The sequence below is a fragment of the Canis lupus genome, chromosome 38 (genome assembly GCF_048164855.1).
Source record: "Canis lupus baileyi chromosome 38, mCanLup2.hap1, whole genome shotgun sequence".
In the NCBI taxonomy this organism is placed as follows: Eukaryota; Metazoa; Chordata; class Mammalia; order Carnivora; family Canidae; genus Canis; species Canis lupus.
In genome coordinates, this window is record NC_132875.1 from 20,423,940 (window position 1) to 20,441,181 (window position 17,242).

Sequence of the window (17,242 nt, forward strand, 5' to 3'; positions counted from 1 at the left end):
GGGCATATCTGTGAATATTTCTATGTCTCACTCCATGATGATTGTCACACTTCTCTTTGTGGCTTCTGTGACCAGTACAATGACTAACATATGATAGACATCAAATAATTTCTTTTTGCATCAATTATCAAACTGATATATTATTCGATCATAAATTTGATCCTCACAATAAACTTTCCATGTGGGCAAATATTATTTCCGTGTCATATGGAGTAAAATGAGGATAAAACAGGTTACTTGCCTGGAGTTATATGTGTAGAAAATGTTTTCAGGAACCAGATATAGACCATATGAATCCTGTCATATTAATCTCTCAAGTCATCAAATTTGACACAGGACACCTATGATGGAAAAGGCCAATTTGCAAAGTAGGTTTGGAGTTTGGGAAGTATTTGATCACAATAAATATCACCATCTTGGGCTATCTGATATTAATAGTGGATTTCTATTATCTTTTCCATTATGTTTAATTTCTACATTTTTAATTTCTTCATAATTAAAGAATAATATGAATGGGCTGTCATTAAATAATGCATGACATGATAATCTCTTAAAAATTCATATATGAATCTATAGAGGGAGGATATGAAAAATACAATATTATTCATAAATACTTTATAGTAAAATATTTGAAATATGATTTTTCAAAAAGTATTTGGCTGGCATGTCTGTAAAATTGTTCTTTAAAAAAAAAAACTTGGCCTCAGCTAGAGGAGTAATTCTAGGAAGTTCTTTGTATCTACCACAATAATTTTCACTATTTTGAAATGGCATTCTTTACCAGTATAATGGCAAAAAGGAAATAACATGAGCTTGGAATCAAACAGAGATACCATAGATTCTGATGAATGCTAAAGTTTGTAAAATATTGTGTAGAGCAAGTCTCCTATGTTAGCCTTCTATTTGTCTGTAATACATTGACAGAAATTGAACAGCTTAAAATACCTGCTCATTATCTTGTAGTTCTGCAGGCTAGAAGTGAGTTCAGCAGTTGAGTAAGCAGTTAGGTTCTAACAGTAGGCCTGGAGGGCAGGATGGAGGCAGCCACAGCCAACTATGAGAAAGTCCGAGGCCTGTCCACAGCTCCAAAACAGAACCATAATAAACTGGATCAAACCAGACAGGTCCTAGGTGGTTGACAAAGTAGGTTGGAAGCTTCTGACCAAACAAGGAAGAAAAGGGACACAATCCACATTCCTGGAAGAGACCATCCTGCTTTCAAGGAATCTTTGTTTTAAGTAATGAATATCCCACCCCCTCATTAACAACTGTCAATAAAAAGATAGAGACCCAAACCCCAGTGCACAGCTCTCCCTTGAGCTCCTTGGCTCCCACACATCTCAAGAGTGTACTTTCACTTTAATAAACTTTCCAACTTGTACTACTCATCAGTTGTGTTGTGTTTGTCCTTGAATTCTTTCTCCTGATGAGTCCAAGAGTCTTTGCGGACATCTTTTGGGCTGGTTGGGTTGAGGCCTCAGGTCTGAGATCACCTCTCTCCCCTGGGCAACACAACCATGGTTTCAAAGGCCGAAATCAAGGTGTTGACAGGGCTGGCATCTAATCTGGAGGATCTGGGGAAGAATTTGAATCCACATTCATTCAGGTTTTTAACAGAATCCATCTCCTTGACATTCCTTTCCTATAGCTTGAGGTCCTCATCTTCTTGTGGGCTATTGGCGGAGGGGAAGGTCACCCTCCACTCATAGGAACCGTCTCTTCAGTCCCTTCCATCTCTGCCCCTCCTTCCTAAAAGTCAGCTATGGTATAATCCCTCATACTTTGAATCTCTTTAATTGTTCCTTCTGTTACTAGCTAAAGAAAACACTTTTAAAGGGCTTGTATGATTAGATTGTGTTAACTTAGGTAATTTTTATTTCTACTTTTTAAAATAATTTTCTGCATTTCTCAAGTTTTCTATAATCAACATATTTCCCTCATATTTAAAAAGGAAAAAAAATACTTGTTTTGGAATAGAATTTGGCCTTACCTTGTATAATTTTAATTGGTAATTTAAATGAATAAAGCCATGATATTCTTGGGTAGCCAGAGAATACTAGGAATCCTGTGAATGCCCAGCATGTGAGCTACTGTTTCGATGCATAAAAATTTCCTACTATACAATTTTTCTTGAGAGACAAACATTTCAAATACTTAATTTCTCAGTGCCAGCTAAGTGCTAACTTGGGCTCAGTTTACCAGATGCCCATGCCCTGGATATTATATCCAAATACCTAAAAAAATTTCACTAATGATGTAGAAACAGAGTAGACTTTTCACTTCAGGACACAGTATGAGCAGCAACATCTAGTCTCCAGGTAGACAGATGTTGTGGTGATTCCCCAGTTTCCTTCCTAAATTGTGACAGTTTTAGAGCACTAGTATCGAAGAATTTCTCTGGAACCAGTTCAATGTATAGTGATTTGACTCTCATTCCACTACTATTGTGATTACATGCATATCAGTTTCCAAAACACAACAACTATAAATTCTTGACAAGATTTTTCAAAAATTGCCTGAAGACACTGAAGAGGATGCAGATACTTGAAAGGGATAAACACATGGAAAAGGGAATGACTCTAAGTATGGTTCCCATTTTTATGGCTTCTAGCAGGAGGACAGATACAATTTGTACTAAATGGGATGGCCAAACTCCAATAGAAAATCCACATTCTTTCTGGCCTGAAGAGCTATTACGGTAATCATAACCATTCTAGTGAGAGGTACAAATTCTGTAAAGCAGAGAGGACAAGATGGTAAGTCCAAAAATATGTCAAACTCAAGAAGAAATAGGTTTCTTGGCGTCAAAAGAAAACTCAGAGAACTGTACCTGGAAAGAATATTTTATTGAGCAAGAATCAAAATTTCTAAGATTAGAGAGACTTCAAAAGTGAAAGTGGTAAGAAACTGGGGTCTCAGGAGGTTACAGCTCAGTTTATAAAGAATGAATGAGAAAGTGCATTGTTTTCTATTTTGATTGGTTACTAAACACATTCCTTTTAAGCTACTAGCTCTGATTGACCTTATTTATGTGTAGCTGACTGGTTAGGAAGCTGCAAGATTACAATGACACAAAGCTTAAGTTTGGGGGCATCTGAGTGCCTCTGTCAGTGAAGCGTCTGCCTTCTCCCATGATGGAGCCCCGTGTAGGGCTCTCTGCTTTCCTTCCCTCTCCCCACTCCCCCAGCTGGTGCTCACTCTCTCTCTCTCACTCTCTCCCTCTCAAAAAAATAAAAATCTTAAAAAAAAAAGAAAGCCTAAATATCGTTTAAATTCAGAGTTAGATTCAGAGTTAGATTTAGGGGAGATCAGGATAGTTTAACTTTTGATTATGTGGCTATAGGTGGTTTGCTTGAACATACACCCAAACTATGGCCTCCATTTTGGTTTAACACCAATGATAGTAGTTTTCAACCATAACAAGAATTTCAATTTGTATTATTTTATAGTTTACCAAGCACTATCACATACTTTGCTAATCCCCATTAGAAATTATAAAATACATATATGAATAGGGAGGGAGACTGTGAATATTTAATTAACTTTCTTAATATTAGAAAAAGTTTATATATAAATGAGTACCAAATCTGATAGCCAGCTTTAACTTTCTTGTCTTCTTTCTCCTTGATCCAGAAAGTCTGATTATGTGAATCTGGATGGGACCCAAACATTCTACTTTAAACATATATCCAGGTGGTTTTGATGTATGTGCTTCTTGGATAAGGAACCTGCTGAGGATAAAATAAGAGTCAATGAGGAGAGCAGCAACTGCAAGGACCACCCCAGTCCTGGCAAAGACTTCCAGCTTTAATTTTCCCATTTTCTTGGCAAATTCAAAGCACAGTCTGCATTTTAAGCTTTTAGAATGTGTCAGATCTCATATTAAGAATTTTTATACCCTTCATCTATTTTTAGTACTCAGAACAATCTGTCTAGGTAGGTATCCCAAACTCCATATTATAAATTAATAATCTGTCGTACAGAGTGTTCAGTAACCTGATCAAGGAATGCAGACAGAAAATCTATTAAATTCAACTCTATTTGATTTTCTCTAGTATGTTATATGTTATCCTAAGCCATTCCTGACAACCGAACTGTTCCCATGCAGGAAAATCCAAAACTGAGAAGTATTCAAAGAAAAAGATTTTTTTTTTCCTGCCTGGAACTTCTTTCAAAATGCTCGCTGTAAATAGGAGAGGAAAAATCTTTTTTCTAAATCTAGTCTACTGTTTCAGGGGAAATTTTTCTCAACATTTGATTAAACTAAACATCCGAATATTAGCAGATTGGTTCCTGTAAAGTAATTGCAGATGCTTGTTAAAGAAAAGAATTCATTTACTATCACAAATTTTACTTAAGAATAAGTTATTAAGGATTAGAATTATTCAAATGAGGCTGTAATTACTGAATTAAAGTCTTCAATTTCAAAAGAAGTGCAAATGATTGGAATATTTCCGTAGCTAATGTTTGCATTTTTAACTTTCTTTCTTTCCCAATAATGGCAACCTTTACACTTTCTTTTTCACTGAATCCCTGACTCACCTGTTAGCAGCCACTCACTTTGCCCTACCTTTTCTTCTGCAATTAAAATTTGGCCTAAAAATGTCTTGGTTCTTTGTTAGTGTAAAATCAACTCTACTGAAATTTCCTTTCTAATATGAAGTAAATGCAATTTGGTAGAAAATATCCTGAATTTAGGTTTTCTTTGGTTCAAGCTGAGTTGTGTAACACTGGTAGGATGCCTTACCATTCAAATTTTATTCTACCATAAAATGAGAATTAAAATACCATTTCAAAAGTTTACTGTGAGAAATATTAAATATATGTCAAGTCTTTTGTACAATAAAACAACCTTAGCCTACAACAGACTCCCGTTTGCAGGTGTGATATTTGATTTTAAATGATTTTGCCTATTCAAGTCGGTAGTACTTGTTTTTTCTAACACTTAGGTAATAATCATTAAGGCTTAAATGTTATACTTTCCTATTTAGGGATGAATGATGGAGAAGCACACTGATTTATCAAAGATTAAACTCACAGGGTCCATGTACCGTAGATGGTTAAAATCACAGTCTTAAAAAAAAAAAAAATTCACAGTCTTAAAAATAAATAAATAAATAGACAGATAGATAAATAAATAATTAAATCACAGTCTTTTGGCAATACTGAGCTCCAAATATGAAAAGTTCTTAACTATTTAGGTCTCTAAAGAAATTTATGTCAATTCCTGGCATTATTAAATATTTGTAAAAGAAAAGAACAGACTATCTGAAATGAATCATCTCCAGATATGTCTTTATGAATAGGCTAAATCTTCATTTTTAACCGTTTTAAAGGTATCTTTACCTCCTATTTTTAAATATTTAAAATAATAAAAGATGTAAGATGTTACATTTCTCACATTTTAGCATGATTACAGTTTCAAAATAAAAATAATTCTCTAGTTTATAAGCATGATTACACCAAGAAAACACTCGCTTAACATTACAGTAATTAGAGTCTAAAAGTTAGCTTTATATATATTTTTGCTTCATTCATTATCATTATTTTAATGAATATTGTTTGACAAATACATAATACCTAAAAGATGATTTCAGGCTGCAGTATTGACTGGCCTAATACCACCTGAATTTGTCAGTGAGTTATCACATATTACTCTACTGCTAGTGAAATCATATTTCCAAGTATGTATTCACTGCTCCTAAGCTAATAGGTCATTATTACAATTATGTTTACTAGTGAACAGAATTTTGTTCCCACTGTTTTGAATAGACCCACTGTAATTAATGACTCTACAAAGGCATTAATCATACCCTCTATGAAGTAGCCTAATGATGCTGAAGAGGTGGTATCATTATAGTGCTAAATTATATCTTGCCTGATGGGATGAAATTCTTTTTTAATAATTATTAAAAAGATAGGTAATAAGAACAAGAAAGTAACATTGGAAATTATAACTTCTTTAATTTTAATTTAGAGAAAAAAATATTGGCAAAAAGCAAGCTCTTCTTTTCATGTCTTTTCCCTTATTTCCTGTCATGATTGAACATAGTCTATAGTATCAAATTCAAAATTTGGTTTAGAAATTAGAAATATGTTTTCAAGGTATGTGAGAGTATTATACTTTTCTCATACTAAGAATTACTTTTAGAACTTAACTGGATCATATCCTAATAGCAAAGGAATATTTTATTGGTTTTGCATATGTGAAAATGATTTCAGAACTACAAAGCTCTGTATAAACAGGCTGGCACTCATTGTCACTTTTAAAGTTTACCTCACAACTAATTAAAGCCTATTAAAAAATTTGCCAAGAAAAATGAACTAATTAAAATGGAGAGACTTCAGAAGAATGCTATTCAGAAGAGGATGAATATTGCAGATTAAGATTTCTGGGGGATAATTATAATTGGAAATTAGCAATAGTTTGCTTTAAAGTGAAAGAAAGGAAAAGCTTCCATTTTAAAATAAAATTAATTATAGAAAGATAGTAGAGTTATTCTTGATCCCTTCTTTTCCTTATCTCCAACATCAAATATACAATCAGTCACCCTCTCTTGCTGATCTTCCCTCCCTCACATTCTTCAAAACACCTAGATGGTCCTCTTGATCAAAACAAGAACAACAGAGTTTATCACCATCCTCTCTGATCTTTATCCTCCTCATACTGACATTCTTCCCATCTTCATACATGATTTTTCTTCCTTCTGTTCATCCCCAAAGCTAACTTCTAGAACACAAAACTCATCTTGTCTCCCTCCTGATTAAAAATTCAGTGTCTACTGTAATGGTTAATTCATGTGTCAACTTGGCTAGGCTATAGTGCTCAGTTGTTTGATAAAATAGTACTCTGGATGCGGCTGTAAAGATATTTTTTTAAATGTGATTAGCAGGGCAGCCCCAGTGGCTCAGCAGTTTAGCACCGCCTGCAGCCCAGGGCGTAATCCTGGAGACCCTGGATTGAGTCCCATGTCAGGCTCTCTGCATGGAGCCTGCTTCTCCCTCTGCCTGTGTCTCTGCTACTCTCTCTCTCTCTCTCTGCATCCCTATGAATGAATAGATAAATAAAGTCTTTTAAAAAAATAAATAAAAAAATAAATGTGATTAACATTCAAATTGGTAGACTTTGAATAAAGCACTTTACCGAAGTAGCGTTCATGGGCCTCATCCAATCAGTTGAAGATCTTAAAAGCAAAGACAGATTTTGTGAAGAAAGAGCAATTTCCTACAAGACTGAAACATAGAAATCCTGCCTGCCTGAGTCTTCAGCTTGCTCTTTCTCTATTTTAATGATAGGTAGGTAGATAGGTAGGTATATAGATAGATAACTGATAGATGATAAGTAATTGATAGATGATTGATAGATATGATAGATATGGAGACGCAGATATAGGTATGCATACGAGTATTTTCTGTTACTCTGGAGAATCCATCAGTCTCCCCAAAACCTTCTGATAAAGTGTATGTTTAATTCCAGGTGCTCTCTGGCTGCCTTACATGCTCCACCTCATCTCTCTCCAATCACTCAGCATTCCTGTCAGGTTGAACTTGCGGTATCTTTGTCTTATCTTCTGGGTTGCATACATGGCCTTGGTATATTTTGCACTATTTAATACCTGCCTTCAGTCCTTCAGAACTCAACCCAAGGGACACCTGGGTGGCTCAGCGGTTGAGCATCTGCATTCGGCTCAGGTTGTGATCCTGGGGTCCCGGATCAAGTCTCACATCAGGCTCCTTACAGGGAGCCTGCTTCTCCCTCTGCCTGTGTCTCTGTCTCTGTCTCTGTCTCTCTCTGTCTCTCTCTGTGTGTGTGTTTCTCATGAATAAATAAATAGAATCTTTAAAAAAAGAACTCAATCCATGCAACAACTTCTTTTCCTCTTCTATCCCCATGCCTGGAAAACTGCATTAGGAAGTTTCTGCTCCTACATTTTTTGGGTACCATTAAAATACCACTTTTTACATGGTAATGATGGACTTAACATCTAGTTCACACTGTACATTTTTAAAGGCAAAACCAACATACTTTTCTATGCATCTCCAGAGTCTGTTGCAATTCTAAGCATATACTAATTATTGAATGAATCAATCTATAATAGATTCATTAGATCACATAATTCTACCAAAAAAGGTTACTAAATAGGTTACTTATTCTCTTTCCTTTTTTATTATTCATTTTAATTTATATATATATATGTATATATATATATATACATATATTTTTGAAGGGGATCTAAAGCTATTACGGAATTCAGAAGGAGAAAGGAGTGATATCAAAGTGTTTTATTCTATATATCAAATGGAACTCTATCAAATGCTCAATTTAAAGAAGCAGGTAAACTTTAATGATAAGGGTGCTTATTGCGTGTCAAGATCTAGTCTAAATACTTTATGAACTTAGTTATGAGAGCTGTATAAAGAACATAATGTTCTTATTTACAGATAAAATGCAGACAAACTTTATAGAAGAAAACTGAGACCCACACAGAGAGTTTAAGCAATTTGTCAAAGGCCACATAGATAGAAAGGGACCCAGGTGAAAAGATGACCCATAAAGTTTAAATCTACCATCTATATGCTTAACCACTCTATAATATCTCAATTGAAGTACCATATTCACATTTGGGGAACAATAAATATGTGTAACTAGCTAGCCTTCTATGTCTTCTAGTTCAGACATTTGTGCAATGGCCATTTTTAAATTTAGCCAGTTTGAATTGGCCAAATACTAGTAATTTGTAATTAATGACTATAGCTTTTTGGCTATTCTCTTTCTTATGTTTATTTATTTTTAATATGTACTCCGTCCAGACTTCTAAAGTCATGTCAAATATATTGTAGCCAGAGGCAGGTTTTTAAATAGCAAACAAAACAAAGCAAAGAAAAATAAAAACAAACAGATCAAAATAAGCTTTTGCCCTGACAGTATCTTGCTATATGATAGCATGGCCTAATTTGGGTGTTAATTGCCAGAAGAGAAGAGGAGACAAAAAAAAAAAGTTTCTTATACATTTTGGAATTTGTATTTGATAATAGTAATACACTGTGGTTATCTACTTTCACTTTAGAAATAGAAAGGACATGTTTCTTAGAAATTTTTATCACTGAGTACAAGCAGATAAGAGTCTCCATTTAATGTCAATAAAAATCTATGTATAGGGATCCCTGCGTGGCGCAGTGGTTTAGCGCCTGCCTTTGGCCCAGGGCGCGATCCTGGAGACCCGGGATCGAATCCCACGTCGGGCTCCCGGTGCATGGAGCCTGCTTCTCCCTCTGCCTGTGTCTCTGCCTTTCTCTCTCTCTCTCTGTGACTATCATAAATAAATAAAAATTAAAAAAAAAAATCTATGTATAGTAACTTAAGTATTAGTTTCTATAAGAATCCATTTCCAATGACCAAAGGATGATATGAGCAGTTTGTTTTCAGACTCCTTAAAATGAACAATCTTAGGGTTGTAACAGATGTGATTATTGAACTCTATCTCCCTGTCATAGACAGAGATACACCAATAATAAGAATTAAGGAAAGTAGGGGCCTTAATTCTTTTTGGTCATATTCTTTAAGGATTAATCTGAGGTGTCTTTTATTTATTAAAGAAAATAGCCAATTGAATTGCTTCATATATACTGTACTAAGTTGTATTCTTAAAATGTACATATTTGATTAGTATTATAAAAACAATATAGTATACTGGGCAGGTCCAAGTCTCAAGTCTTAGCAGTGCCCTTTGATGGCTACTGGTCTTGGCCACACAACTTGATTTAGTGAATCTACCCATCTGGCATGAAAACTAAGCAAGGTACAGAGGGAAACACTAAATTTTTGTTTATTGTTTCTACTTTTGGTAGCATAACCATTTCTAGGCTGCTATTTTTTTATATTGATTAGCAAAGAGAACACACTTTGTTCTCAAACTGTATAACCAGCAGTAGAAATAATAAAGTCAAAATTTTTTGCTTCATAAAATTTCTATTTTTCCCTACAGCTCTTCATTGAGAGATTATTTCTTGATCTTCCTGGTGGGTAATTTTTGTGTGTCAGGCGATTTCTCTTCCCATTAATGAAAAGCCAGCTTTACCAACACCCTAAGTGATCAGTCTTTCATTCCCAGGTGACTAAACAATTGGAACCCAGTTAGTTTAAGGAAGGTTTATGCCTTGAAACTGTTTGTTAAATTGCCTTTCAAAATGTCTCAAACCTTTAAGAGTCATGGATCAAAAGAGATCAAACATAAGAAATCATAGTGGTGAGCTTAAAGTCAAACATCCAGTTATTATACCAGCAAAATGGGTTTATTTGGGAATAGCAGAGGAGTTAGAAATCAGAGCATGCAGACTATGGTAAAACACAGACAGGTCCAAAGAAATAGAGGAAGGGTCAGCTTTTATTAGATTTCTGGAGGAAGTTGGGGAAGGATTTTTGAGCAAAAGCCCATCAGAGAAGAAGAGTTCCAGGCGGTGGTAGTTTCTCATTGGCTGCAACTGGTGGTTAGTGCATTGTTGTTGGGGGCAGGGAGGTTTCCTGCCTCTTTTTCTTAAAGGCAGGAAAAATGACCTTCCTTGTCAAAAACAATTCCTAACTTCTTTCTTTCCGTTAATCAGGTTTTAAGCAATGATACGTGCATGAGAGGGCCCCCTTCAGGATTTCGACCCCATTTTAATGAGATTTCCTTTACTCATTCTAACAATAGGATTTTTTTAAAAATAACTTATTTTGAAAAAAGAACTTTTCCAATTTCCTAAATCCATACTTTATTTTTTTAAAGATTTATTTATTTATTTATGATAGAGAAAGAGAGAGAGAGGCAGAGACACAGGAGAAGGGAGAAGCAGGCTCCATGCCGGGAGCCCAATGTGGGACTCAATCCCGGGACTCCAGGATAGCGCCCTGGGCCAAAAGCAGGTGCTAAACCGTTGAGCCACCCAGGGATCCCCCTAAATCTTATATTTTAAATGACAAAAGAACCACATGCTAGCTGCAATAATTCTAAAAAATTTACATACAGACAGACACACATATATAAATACTACACACACTTACACCCTGCTCAGTTTCCTGCACCAAAGGAATCCATGGTAGTACTTTGTTCTGTAACTTTTCTACATCTTTCCCACAGTATATTTTTAATGTGGTGATTTGTGATTTAATGTGTAATGATAATTTCCAGATCATTTGTTAAATTTTCATAGCAACTAGTCCTTGCAGAATTAGTACTTTTAGATTTATTATTATTATTATTATTATTATTATTATTATTATTATTGAGAGAAGAGAGAGAATGAGTGAAAGAGCATGAACTGGGGGGACGGGCAGTAGGAGGGAGAGAAGCAGAGTCCCCACTGAGCAGGAAGCCTGAGGCAGTCGTGGGCTCAGTCCCAGGACCCAGGGACCATGATCTGAGCTGAAGGCAGATGCTTAATGGACTGAACCACCCAGGCATCTCCAGAATATCACTTTTAGAATAGTATTCATGATAGGTGGAGTATTTCTCAGATGCTAATTTTGTAAGAAGGTTGGTGTTGCTGTTACAAATGCAGGGCAAATGTAAGATTGTTTAGGAAAACTGTCACCTAATATAAACATATTCTATTTAAGTTTATTAAGAATCCAAAAAAATATATATACAAAAAAAGAATATCCACAATAAAACAAATATTCCTCTGTTGCATGACCTGCGTTACCCCAAGAACCAAAAAATTGTCAAAACACTTGAAACACAAAATTGCCAGCAGTGCTTGAACCTTCAATGAAAAGATGGGCTGACATTGAAGATTCACTAGGTATGTGGCATCCAATAACTTCTATCAACTCTGATTTTCTGCAACTGCCATTCCAAAGTCAGTTTCTCAACTGGGTAAGCAGTCTAAGATATCTTTAAATTTTCAGTTTGTCTTAAATAAAATGTTTCTACAGCTCACAGCACCTTATAAATTTTTAAAGAGCTGCCCTTCCTCATCAGACCCTTGGACATTCATGATGGTCATCCTCAGACAATTCCAGCAGCAGGCTAGCATACACACTGCTTAAACATGATCAAGAGAACTAGTCAGAGCAAAACAGAAAAGCTAAATTTTCAGTCCTTCAACATGAGATTATATCAATCAGTTAGTTTGATTTTCACTCTGTGTTTCTTTTTTTAATTTTTTTAATTTTTATTTATTTATGATAGTCACACACAGAGAGAGGCAGAGACACAGGCAGAGGGAGAAGCAGGCTCCATGCACCGGGAGCCTGACGTGGGATTCGATCCTGAGTCTCCAGGATCGCGCCCTGGGCCAAAGGCAGGTGCTAAACCGCTGCCCCACCCAGGGATCCCTCACTCTGTGTTTCAATGTCACTGTTATTAAAATTACTGATATTTCTACAGTATTTAAAAGCATATTTTATGTTTTAATTTTCTTCATTTACCCTTTTTTTATGGTCTGTTCATTTTCATGGTGCTTGGCTATTTAGGTCTCAGAGTTTTATCTTCTCAGACATAATGCTCTGTATGATGGATTAGCAAACCCTGAAATATTGTTATTGCCTGTTATCAATGATCTTAACAATTGATTTCTTACAGCAAACTCTTTGAAATAACAGTAACGTTCAGTGATTCTAAGATTATGCCTTAGGAATTAACTTTATTTAAGTGAAGATTAGGAATTAACTTTATTAGTCATTCTCTTCTAAGAGAAAATATGTTTATTTTAAAGAATCATGCAGCCCAAGAACAACACAGCTTGAAAATAACAGCAAGAAAATAATCACCTGCACATGATTCCTGATATTCTTTCTTTGAGTCGTATCAGTGATATAAGGAATCCAGTTCTCTAGTCAACTAAGAAAATATATATGTTTCTTGGCAAAGATGATGTATTGATTTGCTAATATTTGGTAGCAGTGTTCTGGTAACACATGAAATCAAGTGACTAATTTAATTATTTAAATGGTACTAGAAACTAGCACATACAACTAAAAAATATTAAACAGGTAGATTTAGATTGTGGCTTTGAGTACTGTGATTAATTGTACAATGGCCTTTAAAGAAAACCACATCCTAGTCATCCAAACTGTGAATATTGCCTTAGATGGCAAGAAAAACTTCGTAATGGTGTTTAAAATAAGGATCTGAAGATGGGGAGATTATCCTGGATTATGTGGAAGGGCCCTAAGTGAAATCACAAGTGTCTTTATAAAAAGAATGCGGAGGAAATTTGACACAAAAGAAGCAGCCAGTGTGAGAACTAAAGCAAGATGCTAGAAGGCTGGCTTCCAAAGTTAAGGAAAGGTCCCACAAGCCAAGAAATGCAGCTCTAGCTGCTAGAAAATGCAAGGAAATGGATTTTCCTAGAGCCTCCTAGTGGGGGCACAGCTCTGCCAAACCTTGTCCTGGACCAGTGAAACTAATTTCAGACTCCTAATCTTCAGAACCGTAAGAAAATAATCTGTGTCCTTTAAACAACCAAGTTTGTGGTAGTTTAATTACAACAGCTATGGGAAACTAATGCAAGGACTGATAAGTCTTTACTGTTGGGTTTGTTATTTTGCTTGGCATTTACACTGTCACTTGAACAAAGGCCCAGGAGTTACAAAATCTTGTTCTTCCATGAATTACACTTAGTAGGTATTCAAGTAGTGTCCATTATATTGATGTTAGAAATAATAGTAAAAACAACGTAAATGGCAAACTGGAAAAGATGGAATAATAATGCCTCATCAGGGACTCCTGGGTGGCTCAGTGGTTGAGCACCTGCCCCTGGCTTGGGCATGATCCCGCAGTCTCAGGATCGAGTCCCACATCAGGCTCCTTGCCTGGAGCCTGCTTCTCCCTCTGCCTATATCTCTGCCTTTCTCTCTCTGTATGTTTCATGAATAAATAAATAAAATCTTGAAAAAAATAATGCCTCATCATATTTGGAAATAATTTAGGATCTCATAAAACAGGCATTCCATTTTATATAAATCTGAAATACTACATAATTTTAAACGTTATAATACAAATTCAATCCTAAACTCATCAACAAAATGGATGTAACAGTACCTATTTCACAAATGCGATGAAAAAATTAAGGAACACAAAATCTCCTGATATAGCCCTAGTACTTAATGGATAAAAAATAAACCTTGTTTCCCTCTTCAAATCTGATGTCAAATGGCATACCGATTCCAAATAAACATGGTCGGAAAGAGCAGAGCATTTTAATTTTAGCATTTATAGATAGATCTCGGTGCAAGTATTGTTTAAGGTAGGGGTACCAGTGCATATGAGAACGGAGTGGCTAGCAAATCAACTATTATAGGACAAAACATGCACTTCTATCCCAGTTATAAATTAGATACTTCTGGAAGTTCTCGGTTGTTTGTTTATCAACATATATTATTGATAAACAACATATATTATACCCAAATCTAGGCTTTAAGTTATAGCAATAATTATAAATCCATAAGACCTAAGGAACAGAAATATTACAATGGCAATATTAATCTTCCAGGACTGTAACTAAATATATCATGTGGTACCTCTGGACAACTGGAAACTAAACGACCAAGTGATCCAGAAGAGCACTTGGTATTTTTCCTGTGAATTAAATGACAACTTCCTGAAAAAGCCTTGTCATTCTCTTCTAAAATGGAGTGATCGAATTTTTAAAAATTAAATCAAGAAAATGCTTTGGACAGTTAATACACTATCAGTTTAGACTGGTGATTTTTGAAGTTTTAACACAAATGAGAAGATTCAGACTATCAGAGAAATCAAAGATGAGAATTTGGAGGCACCTGGGTGGCTCAGTGTTCAAGCATCTGCTTTTGGCTCAGGTCATGATCCCTGGGTCCTGAGATTGAGTCCTGCATTAGGCTCCCCGCAGGAGGCTGTTCTCCCTCTGCCTCTGCCTCTCTCTATGTGTCTCTCATTGGTAAATAAATAAAATCTTTTTTAAAAAAGATAATATTTTGAATATAGTACACATTACTCAGTAAATGAATTTTGATATATTGAATAAATGAATCTGTACCAAAATAATGAGTAAAGATTTCATCCAATGTGCCATCAAACTCAAACTTTTATTTTGAAAATATAAACAACAAATAAATACTTCCTAGCTTTAAAAAAGGATTAGTGATGGGAGCAAGAAGGAAAATGCATAGTTAATCTTCAGTTTCATTATTTATATCAAAACATTCTTACTGTTTTGGGTGTTTCCCAAGTATAATAATTTCTTAGGGCCTTGATTCTTCTGAAAGGTCTGAGGGAAATCTCTCCAATGCCTCTTCCTAGCTCTGGAAGTTGCTGGCAATTCTTGGCACCCCTCACTGTGTCACTTTGCCTATTTCCCTCTGTATCTGTGTCTTTGGGTCCAATTTTTTTTTCCCTCTTATAAGGACACCCGTCACTTAACTAGTTAATCTTAACTAACTCCATCTGCAAAGACCCTGTTCCTAAATAAGGTCACTTTCACAGGTCCTGGGTGGACATGAATGTGGTGTGGGAGGCACACCAAGCAATCTAGTATCCCAGGTCTTCCCTGTAAATATACAATAGTTCCCAACTAGACACTATTTCCAAAGATCCTTTTAAGAGTGTTTTGTTGGTGATGGTGTTTCTTCACAGCATAAACCAGGTATGTTTTAGAAATGTTGAAGTTGTTTCTGTTTCTTATGTTTAAATACTTTCTTCTCTTAATTCAAATAAAGTTTATTAATCACAAGTAAATCGAAGATATATGACTTGTTAATTTTCAAGTTTTTGGTCATAAAAGGATTTTATATAGTTTTTATGCTGACTCTTAGACAATAACTAATTTCTTCCCTCTTTAGTAAATGTATAATTTTGTTCAAACTACAACCTCATTTCCCCCCAAAGCTTTTTAATACTACAGCATTTTCAAATGATGTATTTTTTTCTTTTGCATTGATCCATCTCTAAAATTATGGTACTTTTCAGAGTGCTACACATCATGCCTCCTACTTCAGTCCTGCATTTTCTTTGGCTGATAATGGGTGTGCAATTGGAAATGACTTTTTATTTTTTAACATTTGAAGCTATCATCTCTTATTATTATTGCTTTTTCTCTTCTATTTCTAGAGAGAGGGAGCTGAAACACAGTAACCTTCCAAGCACAAAATTATTTTTACTGATTTTAGTAAAATGATAGAAGTTATACTTAGAAAAACTCATATTCTGTTTGCAGCATTTTTAATGAAGTGTTCAGTAGGAATATATTAAATTCTTTGGGAAAATGTACAGGTTTTTGAAATTATAAATGATCTTAAACTAAAATTCTAATTCGTTACTATTTTATGAGAATAAAACACATATTTTTATTTTAGGTATATATCTATATACTTAGAAGTTATTTTAATTTTAAAAAATTATCTTATAATAGTTTAATTATAAAACCAAATAGGAAGGGAGCTTATTTACACGTGTTTTAGTATGTATGTATGTATATAACAGAATGAACATATGTTGAGATTATATAACCATATAAAGTAAAAGAAAAATGGAAATGAATGTTTGAAATCAAGGAGGTTTTTTTTTTCTATTTCATCTTACTAAAATATCTTTAAAATGGAATTTGTGGTTCACTGAGTTTAAAATACCCTTGATGTTCAAAGTCATCTCAGTCACAGGAAGGGGGTGCTGAGATATCTAAATAGAGCCCTTTGGTTTTCCCCATCTCCATGGTTATGTCTCGAGGCCTCCTGGTCCCTGAATGTTCTGCTGGTATCTGATAATAGAATTTGCAATTAATGAGCATAGGTCTGCCCTTTGAGCTCTGGCAGTACTCACCTGGCATTATGGTTTTAAGTTTGGCTATAACCCTTGTTAGGGCTCTGACTCAGAATGTTATAGGCCTATCTGTCTTCTCCCTGTAGTGACCCACTCAGGCACATTTACCAGTCAGAGCCTGGAGCTCACTAATGTGTCACTCTTCAAGCTGTGCGTGAACTTCTGTATGTAGTCCAGAGCACAAAGACCTCTTGATAGCTAAATTCCAGACCTTTAGCTGCCAACCAGTGCTGTGATAAATAGTATACTCCAACCAGATCAACTCATGAGGGCTTTGCCTTGCAGAGTTTAAAGGGAAAGATTTGTTCTTAGGTCTCTTTCACTCTTGTCTGTTTATCAAGCAATACCCCAAGTTGTCATGAGAGGGAACCAGAAAATGCTGGAGTCTCAACACTTGTCCACAAGCCTCCATTAGAAATATTTAGGGCAAGCTATGTTCCAGAATTTGGAATTTGGGTATTTTAGAA

General features: G+C 35.2%; 1 long non-coding RNA gene across 2 annotated transcripts in view; it reads right to left on the reverse strand.

Annotated features, from left to right (window-relative positions):
- Positions 1-1,309, reverse strand: part of LOC140626658 (uncharacterized) — a 93,182-nt gene extending 91,873 nt beyond the window's left edge. Inside the window, exons 1-2 of one of the 2 annotated variants that reach the window (XR_012025711.1) lie at positions 946-1,309; positions 242-341 (exon numbers count right to left, since the gene is read on the reverse strand). This is a non-coding gene — a long non-coding RNA (uncharacterized lncRNA). The remainder of the gene's footprint in view (positions 1-241; positions 342-945) is intronic. The other variant, XR_012025710.1, reaches the window with a different exon arrangement.
- Positions 1,310-17,242: the final 15,933 nt, after the last annotated feature.